General features: G+C 42.4%; 1 long non-coding RNA gene across 8 annotated transcripts; it reads left to right on the forward strand.

The window, feature by feature from the left end:
• Window positions 1–7: 7 nt before the first annotated feature.
• Window positions 8–15,882, forward strand: LOC309662193. Of its 8 annotated transcripts, none has more exons than XR_014264572.1 (6): window positions 14–146; window positions 2,408–2,513; window positions 4,979–5,226; window positions 14,694–14,834; window positions 15,423–15,541; window positions 15,651–15,882. It is a non-coding gene; the product is annotated as an uncharacterized lncRNA (long non-coding RNA). The 8 variants fall into 8 exon arrangements; XR_014264573.1 differs by lacking the exon at window positions 4,979–5,226 and adding an exon at window positions 14,178–14,233 and having other exon boundaries at window positions 16–146; XR_014264576.1 differs by lacking the exon at window positions 4,979–5,226 and adding an exon at window positions 2,054–2,277 and having other exon boundaries at window positions 43–146.
• Window positions 15,883–18,212: the final 2,330 nt, after the last annotated feature.

Here is an 18,212-nt window from a genome sequence, read left to right on the forward strand (position 1 = left end):
CGGTGTCGACGGCCCGGCGGGGGCGCGCGGGGCCCAGTAGCCGGCAGGAAGCGGCCCCGCCCTTCGCGTGCGGCCTTGGGGCCGGGGCGGGAGCCTGGCTGTGCGCTCGCACTTGACCTGCATCCGGGTTTTCTTGTTCCGCGCAGGTGAGGGGCTTGGGCGGTCTAGCTGGGGAGGGGCCTTTAGGTGCCCCCGACGACGGGACCTTTGGCGATCTTCTGGTCTTGCACCGTGACCGGGAATGGCTTATCCCCTCTTCATGCTTGGTCCCATTCAGTCGGTGGCAAGAATAGTTAGTAGGAATATAATGAACATTTACTGAGGGCTAGTTACTATGTACACTGCAACGCGTGCTTTGCAGGATTTACCTCATTTAACCTCACAACCAGCGAACCGAACATTATTATCCTCCTTTTATAGATGAAGAGGGCTTCCCTGTGCTTAATTGCCCAAGGCGAGACAGCTAGTTAGGTGGTTGAGCTATAGGTTGCGTCCGGGTGCTGACTCCTTGTCCTGGGCTCTGAACCGCGGTGGGCTTCTGCTGCAGGCGCCGCCTCCTCCTCCCCCCGCCCCCACTCTCCCTCCACCTCTTCTTCATCGTATGTACAATCCTAATAATATTTACATTTCTAATGTTTTATTTCCCGTTTGCAAAACACTTTTCACCGCACAGTCTTGCTTGATTCTCTCAGAAGCCTCCATTTCTTTTACAAATAGAAAGACCAAGGGCCTAAGCTGTTCAATGAGTTATCCAAAGTTACAGTGGTAGGACTGGGGCTTCCTTTGTCAGGTTATTTAAAAAAAAAAAAAATTTTTTTTTTTCCCAAGGCGTCTGAGCCAAGCTTGGAAGGGAGCCTGTGTTCACAGAGAGGGAAACAGAGGCACAGAACAGGAAAGGAATGTGTCTTAAGGGTGTGCAGTTAGAGGAAAATCAGCTCTGATCTCCCACATAGTCCCCTCTGAGGCAAAGTGAAGCAAATTGAAGGTCAAAATCAAGGAAGCAGTGCCGTTAGGCACTTAGCCCCTGGGTCATGGGACAGGAAGAAGGATTAAAGTGTGTAGAATACATCTAATCTCTGTTAGATTTAAACTAAGGAAACAGGATTGCATTATGGTCCCAGTCATTCTTTAACAATTGACCTGGCACCATCACAGAGATATGTCCAACAGATCACCCCTCTGGTTTCCTGTTCACTGCTTGTGTTGTTTCTGTTGCTTCCAACCCTACTGCCCCTTGCTCCCCACCAAGTTCTCCCTTTCATTCACTTAACAAATATTTATTGAGAGCCACTTCATGCGTTAAGGTCACCCTAAGAACCGCAGTTATTTTTCTTCTCTAAATTTCTCAAACACAGCAACTTCAGCAAAAATTGAGTTTTTAAGGTCAAATGAATTTGGAAATTGCTGCATTCTGTACCCCTGCATGGGGATCCATTAATGCATCTTAACACAGAAATGGCTCTGAGAGGTCCTAAAGTAAAAAGACTGGTTTAGCCTTTTTAACTCAGGGTTTAGGCCTTGTGCTGGGTACTAGGCTTACATGGGTAAGGGCCACGCAAATCTCCCCCTTCAGGAGCTCACAGATAGGGGAGACAGATAAGCAAACAACTAACTATGACACAACTTTATATGTACACTGATAGAGGCATTTGCAAAGTGCTGACAAAGCAGAGGAAGAATCGAGCAATCCAACCTGGAAAACTGAGGGAAGGCTTTGCAATAAGGATATTTGAGTAGGATTTTTCTAGGTGGAGAATATGGAAAAGGACATTCCATAGAAATAATGGCATATTTAGAGATATAAACGTGTGCCTTTATGTTGGTCTTTGGGATAAGTATTAAATATTATTCAAGAGGTTTTGTTTTTGTTTTTGTTTTGCATGCAGTATACCACTCAAACTGGATTAAACAACAAATGGAATTCATTACCTCATGTAATGCAGAAAAGTTGTGGGCTTCAAGCATGGCTGGATCTAAGGGCTTAGAAGTATGACATCAGGATTTGATCTCCATTTCTTAACTCTGTTTTCCTTTGTGTTGACTTCTTTCTCAGGCTGCCTTTCCCCATGAGATAGCAGAATGGCTGCTAACAACTTCACATCATATCCTTACCATTAGAGAGTTTCTTTTCCTCAGTGCTGTCAACAAAAGTCCCAGGACTGCATCTCATTGGTCTAACTTGGGTTACTTGTGCATCATTAAGCCACTCTCTTCAGAAGGGGCGTGGACTATTCTGATAGCCCAGACCTGGGTCATGTGCTAACCTCTGGAGCTAAGGTGTGGTCAGTAGCTCTTAAATCTCATGGACTGAGAATTAGGGAAAGGTGGCTTCCTGTGTGACCAAAAATTTTCTCTTGGTCCCTTTATCTACTATCTACATTTTTTTTCTTCCTGATTTGTGCCTCAGGAGATACCAGCGTGGACTGCTTCAATGGGTCCCTAATTCTCTGGCTTACAGTTGAATTTATCCATAGAAGACATTGGAAGCGTGCACAGGATTGGAGGAGGATGAAGTAAGGCCCCTTCCGCAGGCCCTTTCCCTTCTGGGTCACTGCATGTTGGCCACATATCTCTCTGCTGAGTCTTCTCTCTAGTGCCCCTCTTCATACGGGTCTCTCCTAGCTCTGGTAGAGTCTCCCTTCTCCTGGCCTAGAGGTGGTAGTAGCTCCCTTCTGCTGGCAGCCTCGGAGTTTCATCCTATCATTCCTTCTTGTTTCCCTCAACCCTGCCCACACATTTGTATATAACCTTTACCAAACTCAGCTCAGGTTAACCTTCTGCGGGAACCCTGACGGTTACATTCACCAAAGGTAATTCAAGTTTTTATTACCGAAAGAAAGGGAAATGAGTTAAGAGCAGGCAACAGGCGATAAGATAGCAATACTGATTTGGTAGAGCTATTACAATAAGGCAGACCAGAGATGACAGTGGCTTGGACAAGGGTTATAGGAAAGGAAGCGGTGAAAAATAGTATGTTCCTGGTGGAATTTAAAGGCAAAGTTAACAAAATTTACTGATGAATTATGGTAGAGCTATTACAATAAGGCAGACCAGAGATGACAGTTGCTTGGACAAGGGTTATAGGAAAGGAAGTGGTGAAAAATAGTATGTTCCTGGTGGAATTTAAAGGCAAAGTTAACAAAATTTACTGATGAATTATATGTAAGTTATGAGCATGAGAGAGGAGTTGGGATAGAAGCAGCTGGAAGACACAGGTCTGGAGCCTAGGAGTGGGCTCAAACCAAGCATAGTGATTTTGGAAGGAGGTGTGCGGGGTAGTTGAAATCATTAGCTCAGGTGAGATGACACCGCAGGAGCAGGTGGAAAAGAAACACAAAAAGGGCAAAGGGCCGAATCCAGGACAACGTCAATCTTTACATGGTGGGCAGAGGAAGCGGTGCCATCTTATATCTCTCAACTAGGTTGTGAGCAACTTAAGAACAAGAATGGAATCTTCCACATCTTCCCTCTTACATTGTGCCCACAGTGTATAATAAGTGCTTGTTATGAATGAACTTCACGTAGTTTTACATTTCTAACACTCCCTCCCTCTCCTCCTCATCATTGTGAGGTTTGAGTTACAGGCAGAGAAGAAAAGAGAGAGAAATCGATCCCTTGTGACTCAGTCCATTGAAACCTATGCCAAGTTTGATAAGCATTTTTACTGTCCTGAAAAACCCAAGTAGAACCCGTCAGATGAGGCTACAGATCCTGAGTAGCTCACCTCTTACCTTGGAGGAGAATTTCCAGACAGATGATTGCATTTCAGATTTTGTTATTCTTATCTGAGTAGACTTAAAAGTCAATACTTTAAAAAGTCCTTATTAGGTTTGTGCTATGGAATTAATAGAAATGATAAAAGATCTCCATCTCACACTCCAGTGTTGCTGGTGGAATGTAAAAGGAGACAACCAATTTTTGGGAACTTTTGCCAGTTTTTCAAGCTAAATGTACATCTACCCTGTGACTCGGAAATTCAACTCCTAGTTATATATTCACAAAAAATGTCAGCAAATATCCCCCAAAAGGGGGAGGAGTTGTACAAGAATGCTTTTAACATCTTTATTCATTCATAATATGCACAAACTGGGAATATTATAAATGTTCATCAAAAGAAGAATGGATAAGCAAACTATGGTATATTCCAACAATGGACTACTACACAGCCATAAAAAGAATAAACTACTGATACACATAACAGCATAAATAAATCTCAAAAAATTGTTGGGCAAAAAGAAGGCAGACACCAGAGAGTTATAGATGTATGATTCCATTTACATGAGGTTAAATAAAAGGCCAAATTAATCTATGGTGATCAGCATCAGAATAGTGGTTGCATCTGAAGGATGGAGATTGATTGGAAAGGGGAACAAAAGAACATTCAGGGAACATTCACATTTACTGGATTTCTACTATTTGCCCAGCACTGTTCTAGGCATTGAGAAGATAGTGGTGAACAAAACAGACCATGTCCCTGCTTTTATACAGATCTAAGTTCTTTTCATTGGCTGTGTAGCATCAATGCACTTTAAATAGAAAAAAGTGGCCTTTCTTTAAATATAATCAATGACAAGTCTGAGGAACTTTCTTCTCCATTTTTTTAGTTGCTGGTGTGAAGGCAGCAAAATACAATGGAAAGAGCATGGGCTTCAGGAAGTCAGCTCCACCATCACTGGTGGTGCAATCTTCGAGCAGTTTCTTTAAACCCACTGAACCTCACTTTTCCAATCTGTTGAATGACAGTGATGATATCTGCATTGCAGGGTTGTTTTCTAAAGAGCTAGACACATTACAGGTGCTCAGTAAACATTAGTTGGTTTATTACCAGTTTACAAGTAAATGTTATTCAAGGCAGCAATGTGTTACCTCCCTTACAGCTAGGCATAAATTAATTTTGCCCAGTGAGATATGAGCAAACGGAAGCTGACTTAGCTGGGAGAGGTACCCTGTGCACTTCTACTGTTCCTCTTTCTTCTAGCCTGCAATATGAATATGATAGCTGGAGCTCCAGCAGCCATTTTGGACCAGGAGGTAACCTTGAAGATGGAAGCCACATGCTGGGATGGTGGATCCAAAAGATGTGGATCTCGGATCCCTTGTGACACTGGAGCTGCCATACCAGCCCTGGGTTGCCTGTATCCAGACTGCCTTTACCTGGGAGAGAAATATTCTTCTATACTGTTAGGTGTATGTTGCAGCCAAACCTAATCCCAAATGATATACCTTGTGAGTGACCCACAGTTCTCTATACTACTTTTCATGGCATCTATCACAGTTGTATTTAAGAGAATAATTATGCAGTTACTGATTTAATGGCCTAAGTCCATTACTAGAATATTAGTTCCATGGGGGCAGGGAGTAGTCTGTTCACTGATAAATCCCCAGCTCCTATAACAATATCTGGTTCTGGTATATAGTAGGTGCTCAATAAATGTGGAAGAGAGAAAGGGAGGGAGGAAACAGAGCTGCTTCTGATCGTGAGAGAGATCACCTCATGAGAGAACACATACTGAGAAAGGAAGAGGCCTGAAGATGGAAGCCTGCCTACCTGCCTGCCAATTGGTCTCTGTCTCGGTCTCTCTGTCTCAAAGGCTCATAGAACCCAGGCATATTAGATATTTAAATTCACGGCCTGCCACACACTCTAGATCTCCTATGGGATTTGCCTTGTAGATGACACCTTTTCCTGAAGAGGCTTTAATTACCCAGCCTCCCTGGTAACACCCTCATTTATCTCCTCTTCCTGGAAAATCAGTCATTCCCCAAAGAAGAGAGTTACAACATGATCCAAGAGCCGGCTGGGAAGCGGGGAAGCTTGTTACCAGCACCATTGGTTGGGAGATGAGTGATGTCGATTTTTTATACTTAAAATTTCTCATTATAAAAACTAGACTTGGTTTTTATGGATAATTTGAAGACAAAAGGATAAATAAGAAAATTAAAATCACTTATAACCCCATGATCTAGAGATTATTCAATATTTTGATATATTTCCTTACAATCTTTTTTGTAAGATGAGGTATATCAGTGCCTTCTGAAGCCTGGATGCTGTGTAAGATTTCATCCAGCTATGTTCCTCTAAATTACAAAGAATCAGTCCTATTTGCCTGCAGACTCAGAGGCTGTAGAATTCACTGCAGATGGGTTCAAGAGCAGCAGGGCTACTCCACACTGGAAGGAGCCGCTCTTTAAATGTTGCATTTCTTGAATTTGTTAGGAGGAGATATTATTTCCTGATTAATTTGAGCTGCAGATGGGTGGAGGATAATAAGAGCTAGATGACCATCATCAGGAGAGGGGGTGGGGCACAGAAAAGAAAGGAAGAAAATGGAACATTAAAAATAGGCAGCTGCATGAATAGCCCAGGAATTCAAATTATCTTGATTTTTCTTGACTATCAGGGTTTGATCAGGAGACAGAAGTCACACTAGTGATTTGAACAGAAAGAATTTAATATAAAGAATTGTTACCTACATATAAAGTTATTCACTAGTAACTAAACAGGTAAAAAAAAAAAGGGATCACAGAGGTAGCAACTGCAGGAAGCAGCTTCCCATTCCTAGGATGAAAGGAACCAACGGAAGAGGTTTAATTATTAAAACTTAGAAGATAAGAGGATATTCAGCCATAAAAAGGAATGAAGCACAGATACATGCTACAACTTCGATGAACTGTGAAAACATTATGCTAAGTGAAAGAAACCAGTCACACTAGTCTACATATTGCACGATTCCATTCACGTCAAAGTCCAAAACAGAGAAATCTACAGAGACAGAAGATAGCTTAGAGGCTGCCAGTGGCTGGGAGGGTGGGGATAGGGAGTATAGGAAATATTGAGGCGGGGCGAGGGGGGAGTGTGATAGCTACAGGGTGCAGGTTTTTTTGTTTAATTGTGGTAAAATGTGTGTAACAAAGTATACTATTTTAACCATTTTTAAGTACACAGTTTAGTGACATTAAGTACATTTGCACTGCTGTGCAACCATCACCACCATCCATCTCCAGAACATTTTTCATCTTTCCAAATTGAATCTCTCTACCCAGTCAACTCCCCACCCTCCTCCCCCCATTCCTGGCAGCCACCATTCCCTGCTTTCTGTCTCTATGAATCTGACTAAGTACCTCATGTAAGTGGAATCATACAGTATTTGTCCTCTTGTGTCTGCCTTATTTCACTTAGCATAATGTTTTCCAGTTTGATCCATATCGCAGGATATGTCAGAATTTCCTTCCTTTTAAGGCTGAATAATATTCTGTTGTATGTATACACCACATTTTGTTTATCCACCTGTCAATGGACACTTGAGTTGATTCCATCTTTTGGCTATTATGAATAATGCTGCTGTGAACGTGGGTATTCAAATATCTGTTTGAGTCCCTGCTTTCCGTTCTTTTTTGTATATACCCAGAAGTGGCATTACTGGATCATATGGTAACTCTATTTTTAAAATTTTGAGAAATCACCATACTGTTTTCCACAGTGGCTGCATCATTTTACATTCCCACTAGCAGTGCACGGGGTTCCAGTTTCTCCATATCCTCACCAACACCTGTTATTTTCTTTTTTTCTTCTTTTGGAGCAGAGAAAGGTTTATTTCAGGGCCAAGAAAGGAGAACAGGCAGCTCATGCTCAAAAGACCCAAACTCCCCAATGGCTTTCAGGGGAACATTTTTAAAGGCAACATTTGGTGGGGGGGAAGGCTGAAGGATTCATGACTTTCTTCTCATTGACTGGTTGTGAAGTAACAGTGTGGTGTTTTAGGAATCTTAATCATCAACCTTCTGGTACTGAACAGTCTGGGGTCTAGTGCTTGTGCTCAGCAGGTAGCCGCCATCCTCCACGTGAGTGTGGGGGTCTTAGTTCCAGTAGAACAACTGGTTTCAGGACTTCATGAAGCTCAGGTTCTCGATGTCTCATCGCAGAAAGAATTCAGTGAGAGACAAAGCGATAGGTAAGAAGTGGATTTATTTAGAGAGAGACACACTCCACAGACAGAGTGCGGGCCATCTCAGAAAGTGAGAAAGTCCACCTATTATTTTCTTTTCAGGGTTTCTTTTAGAGGTGACGAAAATGTTCTGAAATTAATGGTGGTGATGGTTGCACATACCCATGGATATACTGAGAACCATTGAATTGTACAGTTTAGATGAGTGAATTGTATGGTATGTGAATTATGTCAATAAGCACGTTAAATATGTAAGAGGAGGGCACAGCAGGCCTGGGCCCCAGACCTCTGAGGAAGGGGTGCTGATGTCTCTGAGGGGTTGCTATGAAGTTGGTTGTCCAGGTGCTGGAAAGAACTGCAAAACCAGATTCAGCTGCTGCTGCGCTAGAGTGAAGCAGTGTTGCCGAGTGATGTACGTACGAATGGGAAATAGGAAGGAGTAAGTCCTTCTTCCTCGTGCAGCCTCACAGTCTCCCTCACCGGGAGCAGCTGGCAAAGCAGAAAGGCGCTTTCAGCCCCGGCACCCCAAAGCCATCCGCTGGAAGTGTGGGTTTAGAACTGAGAGAAGATCTTAATGACATGCTGTCTTAATCAGCTTGGGTTGCTGTAACAAAATATCATAAGCTGGGCGGCTTATCAACAACAGACATTTATTTCTCAGTTCTGGAGGGTGGAAGTCCAAGATCACGGTCAGGTTCTGGTGAGTGCCTTCTTCGCGGTTTACAGATGTCTTCTTGTGTATCCACACATGGCAGAGAGAGAGCAAGCCAGCTCTCTGGCCTCTTCTTTTTTTGTTGTTGTTAGTTTCTGGTGTGCAGTGAAGTGATTCAGTTATACATATTCTTTTCCATTATAGGTCATTACAAGATATTGAATATAGTTCCCTGTGCTATACAGTAGCACCTTGGTGTTTATCTATTTTATATTCAGTCGTTTGTATCTGCTAATCCCAAACTCCTAATTCATCTCTCCCTACTCCCTTTTCCCTTTGGTAATCATAAGTTTGTTTTCTATGTCAGTGAGTCTGTTTCTGTTTTGTAAATAAGTATATTTTAGATTCTACATATAAGTGATATATGGTATTTGTCTTTATTGTTCTGACTTATTTCACTTAGTATGATAAGCTCTAGGTCCATCCACGTTGCTGCAAATGGCATTATTTTATTCTTTTTTATGCTTGAGTAGTATTCCATTGTATGTATATACCACATCTTTACCCATTCATCTGTCGATGGACATTTAGTTTGCTTCCATGTTTTGGCTATCGTAAATAGTGCTGCTATGAACATTGGGGTGCATGTATCTTTTCGAAGTATGGTTTTCTCTGGATATATGCCCAAGAGTGGGATTGCTGGGTCATATAGTAACTCTATTTTTAGTTTTTATTTTAATATTTATTTTATTTTACTTTTTATTAATTTTAATATTTTATTTATTTATTTATTTGGCTGCATCGGGTCTTAGTTGCAGCATGCGGGATCTTTCATTGCAGCACATGGGCTTCTCTTTAGTTGAGGTGCGTGGGCTCTAGAGCGTGCGGGCTTAGTTGCCCTGCGGCATGTGGGATCTTAGTTTCCTGACCAGGGATCGAACCCACGTCCCCTGCATTGGAAGGCAAATTCTTTACCACTGGACCACCAGAGAAGTCCCTATTTTTAGTTTTTTAAGGAACCTCCATACTGTTTTCCATAGTGGCTGCACCAATTTACATTCCCACCAACAGTGCAGGAGGGTTCCCTTTTCTCCACACCCTCTCCAGCATTTATGATCTGTAGACTTTTTAATTACAGCCATTCTGACCAGTGTGAGGTGGTACCTCATTGTAGTTTTGATTTGCATTTCTCTAATGATTAGTGATGTTGAGCATTCTTTCATGTGTTTGTTGGCCATCTGTGTGTCTTCTTTGGAGAAATGTCTATTTAGATCTTCTGCCCACTTTTTGATTGGGTTTTTTTTTTGTTTGTTTGTTTTTTAAATTAATTAATTAATTAATTAATTTATGGTTGTGTTGGGTCTTCATTGCTGTGTGCAGGCTTTCTCTAGTTGTGGTGAGTGGGGGCTACTCTTCATTGTGGTGCGAGGGCTTCTCATTGTTGTGGCTTCTCTTGTTGCGGAGCACGGGCTCTAGGCACGCAGGCTTCAGTAGTTGTGGCACGTAGGCTCAGTAGTTGTGGCTTGCAGGCTCTAGAGCTCAGGCTCAGTAGTTGTGGCGCACGGGCTTAGTTGTTCTGCAGCATGTGGGATCCTCCCCGGCCAGGGCTCGAACCTGTGTCCCTTGCATTGGCAGGCAGATTCTTAACTGCTGCACCACCAGGGAGGCCCTGTTTCTTTGTTTGTTTGTTTGTTTTGTTATTGAGTTGTATGAGCTGTTTATATATTTTGGAAATTAAGCCCTTGTCAGTTGTATTGTTTGCAAATATTTTCTCCCAGTCTGTAGATTGTCTTTTTGTTTTGTTTATGGTTTCCTTTGCTGTGCAAAAGCTTATAAGTTTGATTAGGTCCCATTTGCTTATTTTTGCTTTTATTTATTATTGCCTTGGAAGACTGAACTAAGAAAACATTGCTATGATTTATATCAGAGAATGTTTTTCCTGTGTTCTCTTCTAGGAGTTTTATGGTGTTCTGTCTTATATTTAAGTCTTTAAGCCATTTTGAGTTTATTTTTATGTATGGTGTGAGGGTGTGTTCTAACTTCATTAATTTACATGTGGCCGTCCAGCTTTTCCAACACCACTTGCCGAAGAGATTATCTTTTCTCCATTGTATATTCTTGCCTTCTTTGTCAAAGATTAATTGACCATAGGTGTGTGGGTCTATTTCTGGGCTCTTTTTTCTGTTCCATTGATCCATATGTCTGTTTTTGTGCCAATACCATGCTGTTTTGATTATTGTAGCTTTGTAGTATTGTCTGAAGTCTGGGAGGGTTATGCCTCCAGCCTTGTTCTTTTTCTTCAGGATTGCTTTGGCAATTCTGGGTCTCTTATGGCTCCATGTAAATTTTAGGATTATTTGTTCTATCGATAGTTGTGTGAAAAATTTCATGGGTAATTTGATAGGAAGCACATTAAATCTGTAGATTGCTTTAGGTAGTATGGCCATTTTAGCAATATTAATTCTTCCAGTGCAAGAGCATGGGATATCTTTCCATTTCTTTAAATCATCTTCAACTTCTTTTATCAGTGTTTTATAGTTCTCAGTGTATAAGTATTTCACCTACTTGGTCAGGTTTATTCCTAAGTATTTTATTCTTTTTTGATGTGATTTTAAAAAGGATTTTTCTGATGTTTGATTGTTAATGTAAAGAAACGCAACAGATTTCTGCATGTTAATCTTGTATTTTGCTACCTTGCTGAATTCGTTTGTCAGTCCTAGTAGTTTTTGTGTGGAGTCTTTAGTGGTTTCCATATATAGTATCATGTCATCTGCACATAATGACAATTTTACCTCTTCCCTTCCAATTTGAATAACTTTTATTTTTTTTTCTTGTCTGATTGCTCTGTCTGGGACTTCCAATATCATGTTGAATAGAAGTGGTGAGAGTGGGCATCCTTGTCTTGTTCCAGATTTTAGTGGGAAGGCTTTCAACTTTTCACCATTGAGTATTATGTTGGCTGTAGTTTTGTCATAAATAGCTTTTATTATGTTGAGATATGTTCCTTCTATACCCACTTTGGTAACATTTTTCCTTTTTTTATTATGAATGGATGTTGAATTTTATCAAATGCTTTTTCTGCATCTGTTGAGATGATCATGTGGTTTTAGTCATTTCCTTTGTTGATGTGGTGTATCACATTGATTGATTTGTGTATGTTGAACCATCCTTGTGACCCTGGGATGAACCCAACCTGATTGTGGTCTATGATCTTTTTTATGTGTTGTTGGATTTGGCTTGCTAGTATTTTGTTGAGAATTTTTGCATCTATATTCATCAAAGATATTGGCCTGTAATTTTTTTTTTGGTAGTATCTTTGTCTGGTTTTGGTAGTATCTTTATCAGGGTGGTGGCTTCATAGAATGACTTTGGAAGTGTTACCTCCTCTTCAGTCTTTTGGAAGAGTTTGAGAAGGATCAGTATAAGTTCTTCTTTGTATGTTTTGGTAGAATTCCTCAGTGAAGCCATCAGTCCTGGACTTTTCTTTGCAGGGAATTTTTTTTATTATAGAGTCTATTTCACTTCTAGTGATCGGTCTGATCAAATTATTTATTTCTTCTTGATTCAGTTTTGGTGGGCTGTAGGTTTCTAGAAACTTGTCCGTTTCTTCTAGGTTGTCCAATTTGTTGGCATCGCCTCTTCTTATAAGGGCACTAATCCCATTCATGAAGGCTCTGCCCTCATGACCTAATTACCTCCCAAAGGCCCCGCCTCCAAATACCATCACATTGGGATTAGGGTCTCAGCACATGAATTTGGGGGTCACACAAACATTCTGTCCATTGCATTTGCATACCTTGGCAACTGGAATATTTTATCCTTCGGTATGACTGAGACTAGCTTTGTAGTTTCAGAAACTGTGTGTGCAAGGGCGTCTTCAAAAAGATACCCACAAGCTTGGTGATAAGGTTAAACTTGTAAAAATCTATTCATGAGTGAATGAGATACATGTCTATTCACAAGGCCTCCCAAAGGTGGCCAAGCCCCAAATACAATGCAAGAAGCCAAAATCTAAGCACCTAGCTCTTTGACTTTGGCCTGTGGCTCTGTGCCTCTACTTATACTGCTCCCTAGCTTAAAGAAAAATAATAACAGTAGCTAATGTTATTGAGACGTCATTCAGTGCCAGGCATTGTTCTATATTACATCCTTACAACAAACTGCAAGGGAGGCAGTATTACCATGCCAATTTTACAGATGAGGAAACTGAGGTTTGGAGGAGTTATGTACTTTCCTAAGGTTCCAGAGAAAGTAAGCTCCAGAGCCTGTACTCTTAGCCTTGATACTGTGCTGCCTCCCTGTGTCCTGCTCTGTGCTTCTCTTAGCTATTATTGGACAGGCCATGTGATCTTCCTTCAGTCAGGGAGCAACATCACCGGAGATCTAGAAGACACTAAAAACACCCCACCTAAATGACCAGACCAGAGATCATGTGCACAGTTGTACTACAATGTGTGTGGCCACTGAGTGGTTTTCAAATGCTACCAGCATTCATCTTGATGTTGCCAGTGTCTAAAGGACCAGGCTGAGTTGCCTCAGTTCTGGGAGGGACCACTGAGTTGGGGTTTTTTTTGACGAAGCCAAATTCTTGAGGAAAGACTTGTTCTTTCAGGGCTCAGTGGGATTAGTCAGGTCTGGGTTCTCAGGTGCTCAGAGAAACCTGGTGGAGGAGAAAGGGGATGGGCTGCTGGCCCCATGGTGTGGAGGCCTACCTGGAACCAGATGAGAGTCCTGCTTGTGAAGGGTTCCTGAGGTTCTGTTTGGACCTGTGGGCTCACAAGAAGCTATTTCCAGGGGCTGCTGGAGGCCTGACCCATGCTTTGGAGGGGGAGGCCCACGGTAAGGACCAGGGAGGGTAGGGGGAGTATATATCAGTGGGAGGTCACCAGCAGGGGGCAGCTGACCCAGCTCAGTGATGGTCTCAAAGCGGCTGGTAGAGCAGAGGTCATGGCAAGAGGAGTAATTAAGAAAGGAAAACCCAAGAGATATTACAGAGCACCCAGTACACTTGAAATGTTTCCTGAGAATCTCTCAAAAAAGCAGAAGATGGGGCTGGGGAAGAGAATGTCACATTGAAGTGGTTAATTTCCAGCTATTAGAAGCTTGTGCTATAATAATCTGGGTATAAAAAGGAAAAGTATTATTAGCCAAAGTCATGGTCTGGTGAGGCCTGGATTGAATGGGTTACAGTTGAAATGTAAATTAGATAAGCACATTTATCCAACAAATCAAGCTGTCGGCTTTAGGTGATTTGACTTGAGAGGAATTGACTCAGACACCTACCTTGCTCCTTTACTTCAAAAGGATCCCGTGTACTAAAGTTACTGTGATAATCATTCCGATGTGTGTGAGTCAAATCATAATGCTGTACACCTTAAACTTATACAGTGTTGTATGTCAATTATATCTTAATAAAACTGGAAGAAAAAAAAGTATCCCAGGTAGCTTTGACCATTTTCTGAATTTACAGTTTTTCAGTTTTTAAAGTGGCAGCAGCATACTGGAAATGCCCACAGAGTAGAGTTTGTTTTCTTTCTTTCTTTGAATCTTTCTTTCTTTGAATCTGTGATTTATTTCAGTCAGAATGGATACCAACACCTTTTAAGAGCAACGAAAGATATTTTCACATATTGAGGTATGGGGAAGTCATTCTGGCTTATACATAGGTTAACTTGATTTTATGCTAACTAACACAGCCTGTTTGTGGCCTATCAAACAAACATTGTACATCGCTTTAATTATTAAAGAAAAGGACATCTTGACCAGAAATAAAGAATGTCCATGTTAAAAATAAAGATTAAATGCCTCCCTTCCTGGGATGCCAATGCTAGTACTCCTTTGATGATAAGACTCCCTTCCCAGGTGCCAAGGCCATACTGACTTGCTGTGTATGTGCTGATCTGTTTGTCTGTTTGTTTTTAAACCTTGAAGGAATGTATCCCTGACTTATTTGGTTTTCTTTGTCCTGACAAGATACAAAATTGTGCTGAAAACCATGGTTCTCCAGAGCAGTTCCTCAGTTATGTGAGAGGCTGTCTCCCGGGCTATAGTCCTCAGTTTGGCTCAAGTAAAACTCTCTTCTATTCCTATTACAGGTTGGGACCTGGGACCTGGGACCCTTTGTTGCAGTACTTGCACCTGGACAAATATCTCCTCAACCAGCAGAATACAAGAAACTATAAGGAACTAAAAATAACTGCCCACATGTGCAGTTGGGGCAAAATATGAACAATGAGGTACAAAAAGGCCAAAACCCAACTGCCACTTCTGAGGTGCCGGGAGCAAAAGCAGGGTACTACACATGATCCCTACAAGGGGGTGGGCAAACCACCTAAGCCGCCCTTCTGGCCTATCCACTGATCCACCCCACCTTCACCCCATTTAAGGGACCAGCTTGTCACCCCCTCAGGGAGTGAGCAAGGACACCTGTTACATGTTTTTGCTCCCTTGTGCTGCAGCGATAAAGCCTTGCCTGAGTTCCTTGTCTGGCCTCATCAATTTCTATTGATTAAAGAGTGCAAAAACCCAGATCGGTAAAAGGAGTTTGCTGTCGTTCATGAGATGAGGCCCAGATTGATCTGGATTCAGAGCAGCTTTCACCCTGAGGACCCATCAGTTTGCTACTATGAGTCCACATAAGTGGGCACCACATGGGGCTCTTGGGAATGCCCCTAGAAAGCCAGAGCCAGCTTTCCAGGCACGTGTGAATTGTGCACTCCTACACGACCTCACACTCAAAGGGGCCTCACACTTGGTTTAATGCTCTGCGTTTGCCATCTTGAAGTTCTTATAATTTTATCTTTGAACATCTTTCTGTTTGTCAGCAAGGTCTGATGGGTGCCACATGCGTGTGAGCAGAGGAGTTAAAAGCAACATGTGTGCAGCATTCTTTGCACATAGCATTCCTGACGTCCTCATCAGGCGTGCTCAAGGCAAATCCTAGGTGACCATTAGGCCTGTGATTCAGTGGGGGCAGGGGTGGGAGTGGGGAAGGACTGACGTTCTGGAGAGGCTACACTTTCCATTCCAACTGAAACTTTCTTCCAATGCAGGAAGAAGGCAACGGACAAGGATCCCCATCATGTCCTTCTTACGCGTGTTACTTCCCTGTATCAGCCTATCAGACAACCACTTCCGCAGAAAATGATGACCTAGATGGAAAGGGAAGGCTCAGGCCACCCACAGCTCCTTCTCTTTTTATTTCTTTACTCATCAATATGCTGAAGGCAGAGAATGTTGGTAGGATATGTGTATACCCATTAAGAAATAAAAACAGTTGAGTTAGTTTTGTGTAGGATTTCCATTGTTTGGGTAAGAATACAATACCTATTCATGTACAAGCAATGAAATACGAATTGTGTCGTATCAGTGATTTCCATATGAGTTAGTGCTCTTATATTTGTGTCTAAAAATGGGTATTGCATAAAATAAAAATGAATGGTAAAAAATGGTCCCTTTAATGGCACTTTTTCTCACTTTTTGGGCCCCTGCACTTTCGTTTTGCACTGGGTTCTGGATGTTACGTAGCTGGCCCTGCAGATATCCTAGTTTGGACTGAAAAGTCGTCTCCGCCTTGTCCAGCTCAGCCCAGGCTCTGGGGCTGAGACACAGTGCCTGCTCTCCACCACACTCAGGGCCATGTCCACAGCTTCCGTCTCCCCTTCTGGGTTCTCTTGTTTCCTGCTTAGTCCTGGCCCCATGAAATTTCATCATCAGTCCCTCAATTATATTAACCATCACACTTTATATTGTTTGCTTCGTTTTCTGTCTCCTTTGTATGGAGTTTCTCTTTTTTTCATTGCTGTATGTATATACTTAGCACATGACAAGTGCTCAAAACACCATTTTTTCACTTTTTATTGTGAAAATTTCAAGCATACACAAAAACAGAGATGACGATTTAATGAATCCTTGTGGACTATTGCCGGCTTTGACTACACTATCCTGCCATTCTTGTTTCACCTCAACAATTTTAGTCTTTCTCTTTCGTGTTGTTGGATTTCCTCAAATGCCTTGTAATTCTCGGTGGACAACTCCCACTTATGAATGAAGAGCTATATTGCTTCCTGCAGAGAGTTGGCTGGGTTTCCTTTGCAGTTGTGTGGGTTTCCTTCGCAGTCGTGTGGGTTTGTTTATTCAAAGGCTTACGGTCCCCTCCGTGGGAGGGGTAATTTTTGTCTCTGAGGAAGTGAACAGGGTCTCTCCATCAGCTTCCCCTTCAGGTGTGTGAGTGAGGAGCCGGCAGGCTGCCTTGGGACGCAGGCAAAAATAAGCAAGACTGACTCTAGGGGCAGGGAGCTTCAGTGTCTATCATGCCTGCACAGGGCTGTCTTTCCTTATTTCTCCTCCTGGTTATTCTAGAGGTCCATTCATTTCTTCAGCTCCATCTTGACCCCGCCCCCCACCCGCCCCAGTATCCTTACTGTGGGCTCTCTACAGCCAAGTCACTTCCACTGTTTAGAGTAATTCTTAGGGCTTCAACTGGGGCATAGCTGCTCTGTGCCTATCGGCACAGCAATCCCTCTGATGGCTGCCCAGAGCACTCTTGTTCTTGATACCTACTGACTTTAAGCCCAAAGCCGCTCTGGGACGGAGAGGAGGTGAATGCGTGTGCTTAGGTTCCATATTGAATGGGAAACTCTTAACAAATATTTTTGGCATAATTAAATTTTTTTTTCTCCCACTTAAGTTCAGAGGGTGTGGCTTTTTCATCTGTGGTCTCCAGGGCTTATCCAGAGGCTCGTGGGCCTGGGTCCCAGTTTTCCAGGGTCTTCCTCCAAGCTCTGAGGCAGAGCATCAGCCTCCGTTTCAGCTCCTCTGAGTTTCAGCGCCGCGGGGCCCCTCCTCCAAGCACCTATGTTGTAATCATTCCAACCTCTTCCTTTTTCCCCCCCCAGCCTTCAGGGTGGGAGCTGCGTCTTATCTGTATGATACTTAGCGGTCTCTCTGTACCCTTTCAGTTGCCTAGTGAACAACTTTATTCCTAGTTACCAATTCTTTATATTAAAATTTCTGTTCCAAAAACTGGCGTGGTTTCTGTCTCCTGACTGGACCCTGATTGATACAATAGTTGCCTAAAATACCATATACTCAGTGTACCAAAGGAACGAAAGATGCCTTGGCCCAGGGCAACGGTGAAGGTTGAAAGCTAATGCTCTTGTGCTCCTCCAGACTCAGAGAAAGTTGCATTTTATGCTTAAAAATGAACAAAGAATGTAAAGGTACAGAAGTATTGTCTATTGACATACCAAGGATGGGATTTAAAAAAAAAAATACAGACTTTGGAATCAGTTATATCTGGGTTTGAATCCAGGCTCTGTGGCTTACACACCCAAATGACTGAATTTCTTTGAGCCTCAGTTTCTGTATTTGTAAAACAGGGATTGAACAGGTTCCTTGCAGGGCTGTTGAGAGAATGCAATGCGATAATGGATGTAAAGTGCTTAGCACAGGGCCTGGCACAGAGTTAAAACTCAATGAATGGGGTGGATGGAGGATGGAGGATGTAGCAGGACTCAGTGATGCAGTGGAAAGGGGACAGACTAGAGCTCATAAGACGGTTCTAGTCCTGTGTCTACAGCTAACTAGCCCCCCTTTCCTCACAAGTAATACCA

The sequence above is a fragment of the Balaenoptera physalus genome (assembly GCF_965194825.1).
Source record: "Balaenoptera physalus genome assembly, chromosome: 1".
Taxonomy (NCBI): Eukaryota; Metazoa; Chordata; class Mammalia; order Artiodactyla; family Balaenopteridae; genus Balaenoptera; species Balaenoptera physalus.